We start from the raw sequence: 12293 nt of genomic DNA, 5'->3' as shown, positions 1-12293 counted from the left end.
AAGGTTCTCTAAACGACCTATTACCCTAATCTTCTGAATCAACTAATTAACTCTAAACACATGCAAAAGATACCTGAGGCTTTTAAAAACTCCCTGCCTGGTTCATTACTCAAAACCCCCATCATGGGTAAGACTAGCGACCTGACAGATGTCAAGAAGGCCATCATTGACACCCTCAAGCAAGAGGGTAAGACCCAGAAAGAAATTTCTCAACAAATAGGCTGTTCCCAGAGTGCTGTATCAAGGCACCTCAATGGTAAGTCTGTTGGAAGGAAACAATGTGGCAGAAAACGCTGTACAACGAGAAGAGGTGACCGGACCCTGAGGAAGATTGTGGAGAAGGACCGATTCCAGACCTTGGGGAACCTGAGGAAGCAGTGGACTGAGTCTGGTGTGGAAACATCCAGAGCCACCGTGCACAGGCGTGTGCAGGAAATGGGCTACAGGTGCCGCATTCCCCAGGTAAAGCCACTTTTGAACCATAAACAGCGGCAGAAGCGCCTGACCTGGGCTACAGAGAAGCAGCACTGGACTGTTGCTAAGTGGTCCCAAGTACTTTTTTCTGATGAAAGCAAATTTTGCATGTCATTCGGAAATCAAGGTGCCAGAGTCTGGAGGAAGACTGGGGAGAAGGAAATGCCAAAATGCCTGAAGTCCAGTGTCAAGTACCCAGTCAGTGATGGTGTGGGGTGCCATGTCAGCTGCTGGTGTTGGTCCACTGTGTTTCATCAAGGGCAGGGTCAATGCAGCTAGCTATCAGGAGATTTTGGAGCACTTCATGCTTCCTGGCACCTGCTCACAGTGCTAAAACCACTGGTAAATGGTTTACTGACCATGGTATTACTGTGCTCAATTGGCCTGCCAACTCTCCTGACCTGAACCCCATAGAGAATCTGTGGGATATTGTGAAGAGAAAGTTGAGAGACGCAAGACCCAACACTCTGGATGAGCTTAAGGCCGCTATTGAAGCATCCTGGGCCTCCATAACATCTCAGCAGTGTCACAGGCTGATTGCCTCCTTCCCACGCCGCATTGAAGCAGTCATTTCTGCCAAAGGATTCCCGACCAAGTATTGAGTGCATAACTGAACATTATTATTTGATGGTTTTTTTGTTTGTTATTAAAAAACACTTTTATTTGATTGGACGGTTGAAATATGCTAATTTATTGAGACAGGTTTTTTGGGTTATCAGGAGTTGTAGGCCAAAATCATCAGTATTAAAACAATAAAAGACCTGACAAATTTCAGTTGGTGGATAATGAATCTATAATATATGAAAGTTTAATTGTAATCATTACATTATGGTAAATAATGAAATTTAACACTATATGCTAATTTTTTGAGAAGGACCTGTAGCTGATGTCACTGGCATTCCCCGTTGCTGAAGTGTATCTGCTATGGGTTGTGTGAGATCTTGATCCCGAGGTGCCTCTGCCAGCTGGAGACGTATAGCGCTCTCCTTTAATTGGGCAAATGTCAATTCAGGGTTCTTAAAAACAAGCATGCTCACATGCCCCCGGTGAGAAGGGGTGTAGAGTCCCTCAATAAATTGATCTCTTAGCAGTTTATCGGCTCCTGTGTTAAAAATGGGTTCAGCCAGTGTAAGTGATTTAAAGGCTTCCTGCAGGTTTAAGGCAAAATCTCTCACGCCCTCACTAGCTTTTTGTTTGCAATTAAAGAATCGTACTTTAGCTTTGCTGCTGGCAGTGGTTTCAAATGTAGCTTTTAATCCAGCAAATATGCGTTCAACAGAACCTTTTAGATCAGTTGACCATGCCGTGACTTCTCGCTTAGCATGGCCACTTAACTGCATCATCAGGAGACTAACACGCTGAGCTTCACCCATGGGGAACATATCAAAATGAGCCAGCATCTTTTCCCTGAAACCGTCAAGGGTATAAGGTTCACCTTCATACATTGGAAGCCACGGGCCACCCGGAGTATATGGCATCAACACCGGCATGATGGGCGCCACTCCTTGCACTGCTGCGCTGCCAGGCTCTCTATCGACACTCTGTCTTTCAGCTGCATTAGCGTCGCCGGGTGCTGCGGCGTCTCCGTGCTGCGACATACTGTACCCCCTTAGTTAATCCAGACCCCTCCGGTCCCAGCTTCCGTCTAGATAATGTAGATTCATTCCTCTGTGCAGCAGGATGACAATGACACGCCCCCTGCTGTCTCTAACTGCCGCACGCCCTGTGATGGTGGATTTTGAAGTTTTTCAGTTAGACTGGTGCTTGAGTAATGACGTAGCTCGATTAACAGTTTTGTGCCTAACGGTTATGAGATGATTACATCAGGGGATGGCGGCCATTTTTACCCCATTATAACCAATGGAGAAAAGTCACTTTCAATAGTTTTCAATGGGGAACGGGATTTTCTTTAACAAAGTCAATTTCCATGATTTTTCATCCAAATTTTCACAGTTTCAGACTCCAATTACGGCACACAATACCCGGTGTACAGGCTGGCCGAATCCTGTTCGTGACGCCAGTTGTGACACCCGGGAGACCGAGGTACCCAGCACCAGATCAATGAGGTCCGTCTCTTGAGGGGGATGTCACTAGTGGCTTGACCAGGTGCTGTGGCCTCAGGCGATGCACAGTGTAAGGGATATCATGAAGGAACAGACACTTACTTGATCAGCAGCGGGTCCTCTCAGCTGTGATGACCCCGATCCTGGACCGATGGCTATTGTCCAAATGAAAGACTGAAGCGCTGAAACGTTTAACCAGTTTACTTCAACAGAAAGGGATTTGTGACCAATACTGTCTCCGGAGTCTGTTTAAGAACTCTGAATTACCCGGACCCTGTCAGGATTTCCACCTCTTATTATGCGCAGTTTCTGTATGGCCCTGCTGCTGTGTGTGAACTAGCTGCCGGCCCAATCTGTCTCTTCTATGTTCTGGTTCGACGGACAACCCGAGTCCTTTTTGTCGGCTTACCCTGTGATAGAAATATATATATCATGTAGATCTCACTTGCATGTATACCCCTCTATAATCATATATACTCATATGCTCACAGCTAATATATACATTATAATAAATGGTTTAAAATGGCTGACACAAACTGATATAACCCAGACAGATCATATGGGGTTTTCCATCCCAAAAAAGCGGAACAGTGTCAGATGTTTTAACTCCTGATCAGATGTCTCCACTTTGTCCTAGATAAAGAGATCAAGTTTAGTTGCTTAATCTGCTGTCATATGAGCATTAATCACAATATTCCATATATGTTTAGATAACCAATGACAGAGGAGCTAGACAATATGGTAATTAACTAACCACCCCTGACAACCCCTAACCACTCCTTTCTATGTGAAAATATAAAACTATGTATGTACAATAAAGTTTCAGTATTGATGGAATGTTGTTCTGTCACAGTTGTGTACAGTCCATTCTTGATGAGCGCTCAAAATACTCAGTCTAATTGGGAGTGGCCGCAGCACACACAGAGGGATAGATTTATCCAACCCAAATATTTCCATAACATAATGGTGCCCAACAGCGAGGCAAAAGAACAAAACGCACGGGATCCTTCTGACTGGAGACATGGAGGTTTTAGCCGCGGCCTTGGTTCAGGGGATGGAGACTGCGCAGCTCCATAAGGTAAGAAAATGTTATCATCTTACCTGAAAGTCCCCTGTGCCCAGTCTGGGTCTATACCTCTTGCCGGTCAGGTGTGGTCACCAATTCCCAGGTAGTGTAAAAAGTCCGAAGCCGAATCCTAACCCTGGGAGGTGTCTGCTGTGTGCCGTGTATGTGTTCTGTGTTTGTGTAAAATCCGAGAGAAGAAGGAAAAAGTGACTTTTGTTTATGGTGGCTGGGTAACAGACAGCAGGAGGTCAAATCGCTGAATAAGCTATCACAGATTCCCGTGCAATAGGAGAGACAGAAGGTCTCGGGACAGGCAGTTCCATGTTCCAGGCTCGGATGGTGATAGCTTTGAGGGCTGCCACAGATTCCCGTAGCCGGCGGCCAGTCAGGATGACCGGAGCGGAGGGTGGTAGAGTCCGGTATATGCGTGCCAGTGCGATTGATAGTTGTCTGTTCCCAGCGTAACCTGCACGTGTCACAGAATTTAAAAGGGCATCTCTCGGATTGTCTATCTGTTTCTGTCAAGTGTTGCTTCTTTAAGAAGCATGAAATAGTAAAAGAAAGTTTTGGGTTTTTTTTCCTCTCTCTTGAACTTCCTCTTTTTTCAGCTGCGAGCAGAGATGTATTGTAAATCACACTGTCACATCTGTTTTTTTCCCTGACTGTTTTCAGCTGCAATGCCGGCTATGTGTAGCTATTTGTGAAGAAGTGATTGTATCTATCATTTTTGGTGCGACATACGTGTTTTCAGATACGTTATTTTAGTGATATTGGATACAGCAGCATATAAAAAGAGGGTGTGTCTCTGACTGTATTTGAGCGCTGAGATTCTAAAAGAAAAAAGGAGAAGAGAAAAGCCGTTTTAATTTTTAATTTTTTTTTACTCTCTTAAAGGGTCTTTTTCTTTTTTGCGGCATTTTAAAGTTTTTTAATTAAGTTTTCCTCAATCTTCAATCTCTTTACCTTTTTACTTTTTTTTGGGAAAAAGTTTTTCCCCCTTCCTTTTGTATCAAAATTTTGAGTTTTTGGTTGTGAACTAAGTTTTTGACGGTTTTATTGTTTTGGGGGGTTTTTTGAGTTTTTTAAATACTCATTTTTAGAAGTTTTTTTTTAGTACCGTTTTTTTTCATTTTTGTGTGTTTTTCATTTTTTTGCTTTTGCCATGGGGAATAAAGTGGCCAAGCAACAGGAGAGTCTTTTATTTCCTGATGAGCAAACAGCCCCTAGATAGTGGCAGAACACGAAGGTGTTAAGTATGTGAAGATTTTGGAAGGTATAAAGTTTGTGAAATTCATTAGAATGGCAGACTTCAAGCTGCGGAATGGCATGATGTAGAAAGGAAAATAAGGGAAGTTAGCTGATGTTAGATTGCTGAATACTAATACATGGTATGAAGTAGCAGCAGAGCTTACATCGTTTAGGTGGTACAGAAAGTTATGTGAGCAAACCAGGAAGTGATTTTTGTGGGTATAAGACGGGAGAATCTGCGCCGTAGGTAGTTATTTTTTGCACAGTATGTGGCGCGCCCCGTCTCTCCCTACAGGGAGAAGGCATAATTGCTCCTCTCTATTATTCTTGTTGTTCTCCTCTATCCTCCTTTTTCTCTGTCAGTCTTTTCTCTCCGCATTCTTCTCTCTCTCTCTCCTTTCCTCTCCTCTTCCTCCACACTTTTCTCTCTCTCTCTCCCCCTCTCTATCTCTCTCCTCCATACCCTCCATCTTCTCCTCCCTCCTTCTCCAACCCCCAACAACACCTTTCTCCTCCTTCTTTTCCTTCTCCACACCCATCTCTCCTCACCCTCTCTCTCCCCTCCTTCTCCACTCCTCTCTTCTCCTCCCTCTTCTCCACATTCTCTCTCCCCTCCTACTATTCCTTTGTCTCACTCATCAACCCCTCCTCCTTCTTCTTCCTCTTTTTTTTTTCCTCTTCGTTGCCTGCTGGGCCAACGCCCAATTCAAACAATATGGTGCTTACAGCACAAGGTTCCCCTTCCATGTCCCTGGCACAGTCTAGCCATTGCCATTTGTGATATCGGGGAAAGAAGGTGAAAGCCCCCACTACAGTGGGCAGCCCCAGACACATCAGGTAGCAGACAGCTCAGCCCTGGGTGCAGAGGGGGGAGGACTGATATCACCATGTATTGATAGTGTACAGCTTCAGCACCGGTCAGAGCTGCCTACATTCACACCAACATAGAACTATAAGCCTAATCCATCATAGCTTCAGCAAGGGGGAGACATCCTCACATAAAAAAGCAACTTCTAAGTCCAATATCAGTCAGTGTACGACCCCAGTACAAGCTATCACAACTATTCCTCTGATGAAGATGAAGAGGGAACATCATACATGCTGTCCAGTACTAGAAAAGAAACCCACAGGCACCAAGAATGCAAGGGCAGATAGAGGCACCACCATTACACTATGTGCACTGCACTTCAAGTCAGGTGACAATCTTCCAGACCCAGGGATGCATCTCATGCCATTTTACCGAAGAATGTAGCAGAAGCAGTAAACATATGAAGCCACCTGATATGCAGCCACCTGGAATGATCTCTGGGCCATAAATGAAAATAGAAGCAGGTGATGAACTCTGGCCAGTAGCGTAGCTACTGGGGGGGCAGAGGGGGCCATCGCCCCGGGCCCAGTGACATGGAGGGGCCCACTCAGAGCCGCGGTCGCTTTAGTCATTAAGCAATAAGCGGCCGCAGCTCTCTGATATTTCAGAGTACAGGAGGAGGCAGGCAGGAGCGCAAGCTGCAGCGACGCCCGGGCTTTGAAACATGATGCAGGAGGGGCCCACCCATCCATCCAGAGCCGCGGCTGCTTCAGTGTTAAGCAATAAGCGGCCGCGGCTCTCTGCAGGCCAGACATGGCGATGCACTGCTGTCTGGTCTCCGCTCAGCTGGAGACTCTGTACGCTGCCCAGCAGCCAATAGCAGAGTCCCACTGCGAGCGCACCGTGAGGGCTGGAGCTGGAGCGCTGCTAACCTGATACTATCTTGACAGGCTGGCAGCGCTGCAGATAGCTCCGTCTCCACCCCAGGTCTGCTGCTCCTATTGGTCCGCTGTTCTCAGGTCCTAGTCAGCACTCAGCAGCATCTCTTATTGTGCCAGGAGCCCAAGATAGTGCCTTGCCTGCCACCTGGACAAACTGACGGACGGGAGAGAGAAGCAGGAGTCAGGAGGACGGACATTTTCATAAATGTAAGGGCTGCTGACTGTGGAAATTAGTGCAATGTTCGACTTCTTTTAAATAAATTGAAGCACAAATGACACTGCACATGATGTTAGTAATGCTACTGTACTGTGAGAGGGAGGTGAATGTTAGGGGGAGAGGGGGAGTATGTAGGGTAGTGGGGGTGGGTGGCGCTGTAAGGGCCTGCCTGCTGTATTTCTTTTCATGGAGTATTATTATCTAATAGTTGTCTGGGTGGAGGTAGGGGGCTTATTATATTTACAGCTGTTAGGCTATGTCTCCACGTTCAGGATTCCCTGTGCTTTGGATGCAGCAAATACCCCGCTCCACCAAAAGTGCTGCCCCCTGCTGTACGCGCGCTGATTCTGCCTGTGTTCGTTGAACACAGGCAGAATCACCGTATCATATTCATAGACTGTGTTATTCATCTTATGGAGACGGAGCTTCTTCACAAGATAAATAGACATGCTGCGGTCTATAAAAACGTGCTGCATGTACGGTTACTCAGGTCTGCCACCTGCGTGTTTGTATGCATAGTGGAGACGGGATTTCATGAAATCCCCTCTACGATGCTGTAACATCTGGACGCTGTGGATTGGATGCTGCGGCTGTACGCAGCATCCAATCCGTAGCAAATCCGGAAGGTTTCATGACCATGGAAACACAGCCTTGGTATAGCAAGCCCTCATACAATAACCATGGCTCTAGCTGCACTTTATTTAAAGGGATTGTCTGATCTCATGCTGCAAGTTTGCAGGTACTCCTATGTGGCTGCAAAATTGTGACCCTTCACAACTCACATACTAAGGATTCGCCATTACCCATATCGACAAGTATGTGATTTGCTTACTCCTGGCCATGTTCTAACTGTGCAGCCTCAATAAGGCCTCTTTCACACGTCCGTTTATTTCCAATACCGGAAAAAACGGTACCAGACATATCCAGGTCCGTGTGTGTAAGGCTACTTTCACACTAGCTTTTTTTGCAATATGTCGCAATGCGTCGATTTGGCGAAAAAACGCATCCTGCAAAAGTGCTTGCAGGATGCGTTTTTTCCCCATTGACTAACATTAGCAACGCATTTGTGACGCGTTGACACACGTCGCAACCATCGTGCGACGGTTGCGTCGTGTTGTGGGGGACCGTCGGCAGCAAAAAACGTTGCTTGCAACGTTTTTTGCTCCGTCGGGAACGTCTTTTCCGACTGCGCATGCGCGGCCGGAACTCCGCCCCCTCCTCCCCGCACTTCCCCGCACCTCACAATGGGGCAGCGGATGCGCTGAAAATCTGCATCCGCTGCACCCGTTGTGCAGCGCTAACAACGCTAGCGTCAGTACGTCGGCCCGACGCACTGCGACGGGCCGAGTACGACGCTAGTGTGAAAGTAGCCTAATACGTGCGGCACACATGTAACTGAGATGCCCACAAGAGTGTTTAAAACCACCATAAGGCTGTGTGCCCACGTTGCAGATTTTTCCCAATTTTTTCACCTTTTTTACGCTATAAAACATGAAAAAAATGCATACATTATGCATCCCATAATTTAGAATGCATTCCGCAATTTTTGTGCACATGATGTGTTTTTTTCCGCAAAAAAAGCATCGCAGTAAAAAATGCTGCATGTTCATTAATTTTGTGGATTTTTTGCGGATTTCCCACTATATTATTGCATTGGGAACCTCCAGAAAAATCTGCAAAAAAAACACACCAAAAACGCGGTAAAAACGCGCAAAAAAAACACATGCGGATTTCTTGCAGAAAATGTCCTGTTTTGCTGAGGAAATTTCCGCAAGAAATCCTGAACATGTGCACATAGCCTAATTATGTAAACAAACGTTACTCCGGTTAAGGCCAGGATCACACACAGCGAGATACGGCCAAGTCTCGCAGGTTAAAACCAAGCTCTGGCACCGGCACAGCAATACATGGAGCTGCACGCTCCGCTCCGGAGTACCGGTGCCAGAGCTTGTTTTTAACCTGCGATACTCGGCCGTATCTTGCGTATGTGTGACTTCGGCCTAAGGGGCCCACTCAGATGTGTTTCGCCCCCCCTAGCCTGAACCCTTAGCTACGCCTCTGACTCTGGCCAATCATGAAGGAACAATTCAAACTTCCAGCAGAATCAGACGTACACGCTTGGGAGTCAGGGCCACAGCTAATTGAACAGCTCAGAGAGTGGGCCAAAGGCAGATTGGCAGGACAAGCCATGACATGAGCCAAGATAAGACAGAGTCTGTAAAGAAGTTTCATGGCAGAGTAATGCAAGTATTCCAAGACTTGGGCTTCACCATTCATGACCAGATACACAGGCCTTTGGGCATGGACTGAGACAGCCAATCAGGAAACCACTGATAGTGGCTAGTTACATAGTTACATAGTTATTAAGGTTGAAGGAAGACTATAAGTCCATCTAGTTCAACCCATAGCCTAACCTAACATGCCCTAACATGTTGATCCAGGGGAAGGCAAAAAAAACCCATGTGGCAAAGAGTAACTCCACCATGGGGAAAAAAATTCCTTCCCGACTCCACATACGGCAATCAGACTAGTTCCCTGGATCAACGCCTTATCAAGGAATCTAGTGTATATACCCTGTAACATTATACTTTTCCAGAAAGGTATCCAGTCCCCTCTTAAATTTAATTAATGAATCACTCATTACAACATCATACGGCAGAGAGTTCCATAGTCTCAATGCTCTTACAGTAAAGAATCCGCGTCTGTTATTATGCTTAAACCTTCTTTCCTCCAGACGTAGAGGATGCCCCCTTGTCCCAGTCTCAGGTCTATGATTAAAAAGATCATCAGAAAGGTCTTTGTACTGTCCCCTCATATATTTATACATTAACATAAGATCACCCCTTAGTCTTCGTTTTTCCAAACTAAATAGCCCCAAGTGTAATAACCTATCTTGGTACTGCAGACCCCTCAGTCCTCTAATAACCTTGGTCGCTCTTCTCTGCACCCGCTCCAGTTCAGCTATGTCTTTCTTATACACCGGAGACCAGAACTGTGCACAGTATTCTAAGTGTGGTCGAACTAGTGACTTGTATAGAGGTAAAATTATGTTCTCCTCATGAGCATCTATGCCTCTTTTAATACATCCCATTATTTTATTTGCCTTTGTAGCAGCTGCCATACACTGGCCACTGAATATGAGTTTGTCATCCACCCATACACCCAGGTCTTTTTCATTGACGGTTTTGGCCAGAGTTTTAGAATTAAGCACATAGTTATACATCTTATTACTTCTACCCAAGTGCATGACCTTACATTTATCCCCATTAAAGCTCATTTGCCATTTATCAGCCCAAGCTTCTAGTTTACATAAATCATCCTGTAATATAAAATTGTCCTCCCCTGTATTGATTACCCTGCAGAGTTTAGTGTCATCTGCAAATATTGAAATTCTACTCTGAATGCCCCCTACAAGGTCATTAATAAATATGTTAAAAAGAAGAGGGCCCAATACTGACCCCTGTGGTACCCCACTGCTAACCGTGACCCAGTCCGAGTGTGCTCCATTAATAACCACCCTTTGTTTCCTATCCCTGAGCCAGCTCTCAACCCACTTACACATATTTTTCCCTATCCCCATTACTCTCATTTTATGTAACAACCTTTTGTGTGGCACCGTATCAAAAGCTTTGGAAAAGTCCATATATACTACGTCCACTGGGTTCCCTTGGTCCAGTCCGGAACTTACCTCTTCATAGAAGCTGATCAAATTAGTCTGACATGAACGGTCCCTAGTAAACCCGTGCTGATACTGGGTCATGAGGTTATTCCTCTTCAGATACTCCAGCATAGCATCCCTTAGAATGCCCTCCAGGATTTTACCCACAGTAGAGGTTAAACTTACTGGCCTATAATTACCGAGTTCAGTTTTTGCCCCTTTTTTGAATATTGGCACCACATTTGCTATACGCCAGTCCTGTGGTACAGACCCTGTTATTATGGAGTCTTTAAAGATTAAAAATAATGGTCTATCAATGACTGTACTTAGTTCCTGCAGTACTCGCGGGTGTATCCCATCCGGGCCCGGAGATTTGTCAATTTTAGTTATTTTTAGACGCCGCTGTACTTCCTGCTGGGTTAAGCAGGTGACATTTAATGGGGAATTTTTATCACTAGTCATTTTGTCTGCCATGGGATTTTCTTTTGTAAATACTGATGAAAAAAAGTCATTTAGCATATTGGCTTTTTCCTCATCCTCATCCACCATTTCACCCAGACTATTTTTAAGGGGGCCAACACTGTCATTTTTTAGTTTCTTACTATTTATATAGTTAAAGAATATTTTGGGATTATTTTTACTCTCTCTGGCAATGAGTCTCTCTGTCTCAATCTTTGCTGCCTTGATTTGCTTTTTACAGAATGTATTTAATTTTCTGTATTTATTTAATGCCTCCTCACTACCTACTTCCTTTAATTCTCTAAATGCTTTCTTTTTGTCCCTTATTGCGCCCCTTACAGCTCTATTTAGCCATATTGGTTTCCTCCTATTTCTAGTATGTTTATTCCCATACGGTATATACTGTGCACAGGTCCTATCCAGGATGCTAATAAATGTCTCCCATTTTCTTTGTGTATTTTTGTGTCTCAGGATATCGTCCCAGTTAATTGCACCAAGATCCTCTCTCATCCGTTGGAAATTTGCCCTCCTGAAGTTTAGTGTCCTTGTCACCCCCCTACTACCCATCTTATTAAAGGTTACATGAAAACTTACTATTTTGTGATCACTATTCCCCAAGTGACCCCCAACCCTTATATTTGATATGCGGTCTGGCCTGTTGGTTAATATTAGGTCTAGCAGTGCCCCCCTCCTTGTTGGGTCCTGAACCAGTTGTGAAAGGTAATTGTCTCTCATAGTTGTCAAAAACCGATTACCTTTGCTGGAACTGCAGGTTTCTGTTCCCCAATCTATTTCAGGGTAGTTGAAGTCCCCCATAATAATGACTTCTCCTTGAGTCGCAGCTTCATCTATTTGCTTTACGAGGATATTCTCCATTGCTTCCATTAGTTTTGGAGATTTATAACAAACCCCTATCAGTAATTTATTATTTTTTCCCCCTCCCCTTATCTCCACCCACAGAGACTCTACATTTTCATTAGATTCACCTATATTATCACGCAGGATGGGTTTTAAGGTCGATTTTACATACAGACACACCCCACCCCCTCGCTTATCTGTACGGTCATTTCTGAAAAGGCTATAGCCCTGCAAGTTAACAGCCCAGTCATGGCTCTCATCCAGCCACGTCTCAGATATCCCCACCATGTCATAATTATGCTCCAACAACATTAGTTCTAATTCATCCATTTTGTTGGCGAGGCTTCTGGCATTAGTATACATGCACTTGATGTTACTCTCTGTATCTCTATTCTTTCTTAAATTACTAACTGTTCTAACCCCACCCCCCATGCCACCGCCACCCCCAACTTCCTTATTTGTGCCCAGGTCTCTATCTGCACTATCTTCCCCTCCTATAAA

This window comes from Ranitomeya variabilis, chromosome 8 (genome assembly GCF_051348905.1).
Source record: "Ranitomeya variabilis isolate aRanVar5 chromosome 8, aRanVar5.hap1, whole genome shotgun sequence".
Classification (NCBI taxonomy): Eukaryota; Metazoa; Chordata; class Amphibia; order Anura; family Dendrobatidae; genus Ranitomeya; species Ranitomeya variabilis.
This window is presented reverse-complemented; position numbering follows the sequence as displayed.